Source organism: Sceloporus undulatus, chromosome 6, assembly GCF_019175285.1.
Source record: "Sceloporus undulatus isolate JIND9_A2432 ecotype Alabama chromosome 6, SceUnd_v1.1, whole genome shotgun sequence".
Lineage (NCBI taxonomy): Eukaryota > Metazoa > Chordata > Lepidosauria > Squamata > Phrynosomatidae > Sceloporus > Sceloporus undulatus.
The window spans coordinates 93835636-93842768 of record NC_056527.1 but is presented as its reverse complement, the minus strand read 5'-3'; positions in this window follow the sequence as shown (position 1 = coordinate 93842768).

Below are 7133 nucleotides of genomic sequence, written 5' to 3'. Positions count from 1 at the left end.
ATCTATCTATCTATCTATCTATCTATCTATCTATCTATCTATCTATCTATCTATGTTGAATTCAGACTTTTCAGTGTAGACCCACTGCAGTCTTGCTACTGTAGTCAGTCCATTCCCATTGATTTCAGTGGATCTGAAACCGGGATCCAACCCTATAGTAACAGTACAGCTGAGAGGCAGACCAGAAATAAACGAAGAGGCTTTTTGGGCAATAAAGGACTCCATTTAAAATATTATTCTATAGTATGCTGTTACTAGTTGTAGCTTTGGCACAGGGGGGTAAAATGGTGGCATATAAAGTGTGTTTGAGAGAGAGCAATAGGAAAGCAGGAGGAGAGAAGGTTCCTGCACTACAGCCAACAATAGCCTTAAAAAGTTACTTCAGTCCTCCTGCTTTTGAGCCTTATCTTATGTAGAAGACAACAGGAGCTACTTTTTAGGTTAAGGAAGAGGAGACACATAAAGTGCTAAGGAAGAAGTCTAGGCTACTGGTGCTGTTTCCCTTCTGCAGTCATTTATATGTTTCCAGTTGGTGGATAAAGAACATAATTGCATTTAAATGAACTAGGAGCTGAAGAGTGAGCTCGTTTTTCCATGAAGATGGTCCTCTAGTATTTTAAACTTCTCTGATTTGAAATCTTCTGGACTTGGACCAGGTTATATCTGCACAAGGTCCATTCCCGATTATTAGTTGTGTATTTCTGATGTGTGACTTGCCCCCCTTTAGGTGTGTTGGGCTGCAACTCTCCTCCAGTGGGAATGGTGAGAGATGTGTGTGCGCTTTCAAGTCTCCTGTCGATTTATGGCGACTTCGTGAATTCTTAGGGTTTTCTTTGGGAAGGAATACTCAGAGGTGGCTTTGCCAGCTCCCTCCTCTGAAACCAAGCCTACAGCACCTGGTATTCGTTGGCGGTCTCTCACTCAAGTACTAAGCAGGGCTGGCCCAGCTTAGCTTCCAAGATCAGGCGGGATCTGGTGTCCTGGAAGCTGTAGTCCAAATAAAATGGGGAAAGTCCAGGTTGAGAGGAGGGAGGCAGAGGGGAAGACTGGTCCCGATTCATCTCTATGGAGCTTTCCCGCCCCTCTGCCAGGAAGCCAATATCCGAGCTTTAAATATATTTTTAAAAATCGATGCATAAATAAATAAATAAAATAAAAAATGGATGAAATGCTTTCTAATGGCGGCCGACACCGATCCACTCGTGCTTTCTTACGAAATCAAGGCCATACTGGAAGACTCCCAGCAGAACCAGTAAAGCCGAGCTGCAGTTTGGAACTGCGGCAGTCCTGGCTTTGGATTCTTTGGTTTGTTTTAATCACCAGCCTTCTTTCATCTGCTTGGGCTTCTTTTGATCTCCAGTCGGTTTCTTCACCAGAAGCTTTGGTGGGGAAGACAGATGACCTCGGGTGGATTTCTTAACACGGCTTAGGGACCCTTTCCAAATAAACAGGGAACGAATGGATTTATGATCCAAACGAAGGAGTAATTAAAAAGTAAAGGGAAAATGTCGGGTCGGGTGGGTATCCAAGTGGTTGGGTGCCAACTTTGAGGGGTAGTCAAATGGAAGGGTGCCCCCAGAAACCAGGGGAACCACCAAGAGGAATGACGTTCAACGGATTGCTAGAGGTTGGTCGAGGAGAGGAGAAAAGGCACTCCCGGTCCGTGATTTATTTCCCCGACTTTCTGTGACATCGGAGGGATGCCGCGTGGGTGTGTGGTTGGCCGACGTTTTTATTACAGATTAATAATATTAGTATTCAGAACGGAAAGGCGGGTTATGAGAGCAAGGGGACCGTTTTCCCAAACGAAAATATGTTACAATGAACTCTCCCCCCATCTCTCTTTCACTCTCTCTCTCTGGTTCCCTAACTCTCAGGCTTTCCAAGGAACTGTGGAATGAGATCTTGCAGCACCTTTGAGATTAACTGAAAGAAAAAAGTTGGCAGCCGAAGAGGAAAGCTTACGCTGCCAACTTATTTCTTTCGGTTAGTCTCAAAGGGGCTACAAGATCTCTTTCCGTACTGATTTTACAGACTAACACAGCTATATCTTTGAGTCCCTTTCCCACAATGTTTTGCTTAATTCTTCGAAACACTGCCTTCTTTCTTGAATTTTTTGCAGTGTTGTTGCTTACCTAAAAGTGTGTGGGAGGGTTAATTTTCATGGGAATGCCCTTTCTTCGTTTAATATACCTCCAAAAGCAGGGTGGTTGAAATCTCTGAAAGCTTCCAGTAGATTAGAAACTGGGCACCCGATTTTATATTTCACTCTATTCCGAAGGCTGTCGAAAGTTTCTGGATATATATATCCGTCTCCTTTCCTCGAATGAGAATAAACGAGGTTTAAGTGGAGTTAATTAATCTGGGAGGTGATTAATAGACTTAATTCTTATGGCTTCCGTTTGAGGAAGGAATGCAGTAGGTTCTCTCCTTTACCCAAGGGATAAAAACTGTTGCAATGGCAAGGAAAGCATTGGTGGGTCTGGAAACAGCTCCCTTTTTGTTTTATTTTTTCATTGGTATTGGAGGCCATACTTCTGCTAATAAGAAAATTTATCTCACAAACTATTTTTCCTCCAGTGAGGAGGAAAGAAGTCATGGCTAACCCTTGCAACACAACTAACTTAGCAATCTAGTAGCAAAACATTTTTTCACTCATTAACCAAAAGCGCCTTTCCTAGTCCATCATGTCTGAAGCCAATTAGACTGAAATGCCTTATAAGCGTATGTTTGCATCGATAAAACAGAGCTTGTCTGTAGCCATGCATAGTCTTGAACTTTGCTTGGCTCAAGAATTAATGCTGAAATGTTAGTTGGCAACTAGCATTTTTTAAAAAAATGGCAACTTGATAAACTCTTCTGCAAGACCTTGGAGACTCACTGAAAGAAAGAAGTTGGCAGCATGAGCTTTCCTAGACTCCAGTCTACTTCCTCAGAAGCCAGCTTCTTTCTTTCAGTCTCAAAGGCGCTACAAGTTCCCTTTACTGTACTTACTAATTTTACAGACTAACAGGGCTATGTCTTTGATTTCTTCTGCAAGAATAATATGAGGGATGAGAGGGACTACTTTTGTTCACCCAAAGTGAGTTCTTCCACTCCTATAGCAAAAGTCTATTTTCAATTTCACCTTCTCCTCCAGGTTTTCCTCCCCCCCTTCTCTCTTTTTAGAATATCCCCTCCAATTCTAAATTCCATTTCTCCCCATTAATCACTTAAGGTGAATTTTAATTATGTCTGTCTGTCTGTCTGTCTATCTATCTATCTATCTCACTTGGTCATACTAAAGCTCTTCAGCAACACTCCCATCTCATCTCATCTCATCTCATCTTATATCATAAAGATCTTCAGTAACTTTTAAAACAACAACATAAAATGTGTTTCCTGCAGATAAGAATCTACTTTCTCTCTCCTGGTTTTGTTTTACTTGCTGGTTGCAATCCCAGTAGATATATTCTCAGAATTATGTTTCATTGAATTTAGTGAGATTTACTCCCAGGTAAATGGGCCTAGGACCGCAGCTTTTAAAGTATAATCCTTGGCGTCTCTAGTCAAGAAACAAACCCCACTGAGTTCAATAGGGCTTAGGGGATCTGCAGAAATAATCCAGTTTGAGACCACTTTAACTGCCATGGCTCCATACAATGGAATTCTGGGAACTGTAGTTTTGTGAGACCATTAATCTTCTCTGTTAGAGAGCTCTGCTGCCACAGCAAACTACAAATCCTAGGATCCCATGGCATTAAATCATGGCAGTTAAAGTGGTGTCAAACTGCAGTTTGGATGCAATTTTGCTCTGGGTAGGTGTGGCTAGGACCCAAATTCAACTGCTAGCCCACAACTAGAGTAGACCCATTGAATCAATAGGTACTTGATAAATCAGCAGGTAAGTTAGTTCTGTTGTTAAAGGGTTTACTATAGATAAGGCTAGCAATTTGATTTAGGCCTAGGATTGCAACCAGTTGTACCCAGAAGTAAGCCCCACTGAGTTCAAGAGTACTGATTACCATAGAAGTAAAGCTAGAACTGCAGCCCTAGTTATTTGGAAAAGCTGAAAGAGCATTTGACCTGGAAATACAGAATAAAAAACAGCAACAATTACTCTCACAAGCTTACAAATTCCAAATTTTGAAGGAGGCATAAACTGCCTTGCAACCCTGTTATATATATATATATATATGAAAAGTGCACAATTTGTCCTTCCTGCAAGTTTGGTTTGCCATCCAAGGTAGTGCTAAGTGTGGTCCAGAACACACTTATAGATGTCTCCATGGGAAATTCCAAGCAACTTGATTTGCCAATGAAGTTCTTCTTGAGAACCATCCGCTGGTCATGACCCAGTCTGGTGTCTCACCTCAGGATGATGTTCCACAACAGGAAACAACCCACCAGTTCACAAAGATCTGTGCTGTTGGTTTCTCAGCTCAGGAAGAGGAAGAGTGGTCAAGAAAGGGGAAGGTGGTTATCCAGGTGGAGAAGAGCAGTCAATGGTAGTCTATGGAGCCCTTTGCAGATGCCGCTCCCATAGCATCCTCAATGGTGTGATAGAGCAAAAAGAAGAAGCCGAAAAAGGAGAACCACTTAAAGGCATCCTTCCTTTCCTAAATGCCAGTTCCCTTGGATTCAGCACTTCATTCCCCCGCCCAGAAGTGGAGTTGGCAAAAAGAAGGGCAAATTACAATAGCCCTTCCACCCTCTGAGTCACATTCACACCCAAAAAATGTGCAGACACCTCAACTTTTTCCTCCCACGTTGAGTTCAGGCGGCAGTTCCTTTTTAACTGTCCCCGGCAGAAGATGCCAAACGTTTTGCTTGGCAAGCAAACCTACTTGTGAAACAGGGAACAGGGGTCATAAATCTTGAGTGACTTGAAAAGACTTTCCCCCATCTTCCTATGTAGCGTTAACCTCCCTTTACCTTCTCTATTCAGATGACTTCTCACGTCTCTGCTGCTAGATAAAGAGTTGAGGATCAAGCCCCAGTCCCCGAACTTTATTTTTCCCTATGCTTGGAAAGAGTATGATGGGTGCCGGAAGTTTTAAAATATAAATTAATTTTCCCCCTCCTTTTTTCTTCTTCCTACCTTTATTTCTTGGTTTTGTCCCCCTTCCTACTATCTTTCTTCCTTCATTATGTGTTGCGTCCATCCATATTGCAACTCTATACGTATCCCAAGAGCATAGAGAGTCACACACAATAACAGGACAGGTAAACTCTGGAAAAAGTCTCTGACTCTTCTTCCCCTTTTCCTATCACCCAGAATGTTTTTAAAACTTCTTTTAAAAGCAAAAACCCAAGACTTTGAAAGCCACCCAATTATGAATAGTATGGGTAGGGGGCTGGCATTTTTAATAGTATTTGGATATCTCAGGTCTTCTCCGGCCACTTTGCTTGTCATAATCTCCTTCCTCGGAGTGTGGTGGAGTCTCCTTCCTTAGAAGTCTTTAAGCGGAGGCTGGATGGCTATCTGTCAGTGGGGATGCTTTGATTGAGAGTTCCTGCATGGCAGAATGGGGTTGGACTGGATGGTCCTTGGGGTCTCTTCCAACTCTAGGATTCTATGATTCCTATCCGTGGATCATCCATCCATCCTTTCTTGTCTTAAGTGGAGAAGTCCACAACTGGAGGGATGCCCAGGGAAGAAATGACAGCTGGGAAGCGAGAGGAAGAAGAAGAAGAAGGCTTCGAGGAGGGGAAAACCTGCCTCTCTTGCAACGATTTATTAGCATAATCAGACCCTTAATTGCGAAGCACGTGAATCAATGCCGCCTTTGCTGCCCTGCTACTAGGCCTGGGTCCATCCAACACCATGCGATTTGCATTTTTTCCTCATTTCTTCGCTGTTTGCCTCAGCCTTTCTAGGGTGTGTATGTGTGTGTGTGTGTGTGTGAGAGAGAGAGAGACAGAGACAGAGAGAGACAGAGAGAACATGAGACCCCCTTCTCCCCCAACATGCAGACCCGATCTCCAGACAAGAAACCCCTTCCTCTCTTTCTCCTTCTCCCCCCCCCCTCCCACGACCCCTTTCCTTGTCGAATCCCATTGCTACAGCTCTTGCAATAATGGTTATTTTATTCCTTGGAAACCTCAGCCTTGCTCAGCTGAGGGTTTCTTCTCCTTTTTTAATGGCAGCGATTCTTTCTCTTTCCCCTCCTCGATCCCCTGTCTGTCTGTCTCTCTCTCTTCCTCTCTCTCCCTCCTTCTCTCTCTCTCCCTCCGTCTCTCTCTCTCTCTCTCTTGCCTTCTGCTGTAATGCCAGAGGCCATTGTTAACCGTGAACAGGGCGTACGGAGACTATAGGGCAGGCAGGATCCCCTATACATCTTGGGGAGGGCTGTCTAGGATCTTCTGATTTCTACCTCGCCTCACCTTCCTCCCAAACGGAGAGAGAGAGAAAGAGAGAGTGTGTATGTGTGTGTGTGTGTGTGTGTGTGTGTGTGTGTGTAGACCCGAGCATCCCTCATCGTAAGCTCCTATAGAGATGTCCCCCTCCTTTTGGCGTTAGGACCGGATTTCTCTCTCTAGATATTCCTTGAACATTTGCACACACACATACAAAAGAGAGAGAGAGGGGGGGGGGAGAGCCACCCGAGAGGAATGGGGGGAGTTGCTCTCCTGGCTTATTGATTGCGTTGGTTGCTGGCTGCGAAAATATATTATGTCTGCTCGCCGCGCTGCTCTCGTCAGAGGCTAAGGTAAGGTGGACCGAAATAGGCTATCAGTTTGTGAATGGCGGAGACCGTGTCTCCATGATTTATAGCTGTATGACTCGCATCGCGGTTCATGAAGAGTTCACAAGCTTTAAGCTTCCTTCCACGCAGCCTCTCTCTCTCTCTCTCTGCCTCCCTCTCCCTCTCCCTCTCTTCTTCTTCGTCTTCTTCTTCTTCCACCCCTCCTTCCCTTCCCTTCCCTCCCCTTCCTTCTACCCCCTTTCCTCCCTCTTTTTTCTCCCTTGCTATCCTCACCCCTCTTTTCCTCCCCCTTTCCCCTTCCTCTCTTCTTTTTCCCCCTCTAGAACGCTTTTATTTCCTTCTCGTTTTGCTGGCTTCCAATTTCGTTTCTTTGCAAGCTCTGAATGTACTGACAATACTGGGATGTTGCTTTGAACCCCACTCTTTGGCTCCTATTATTATTAT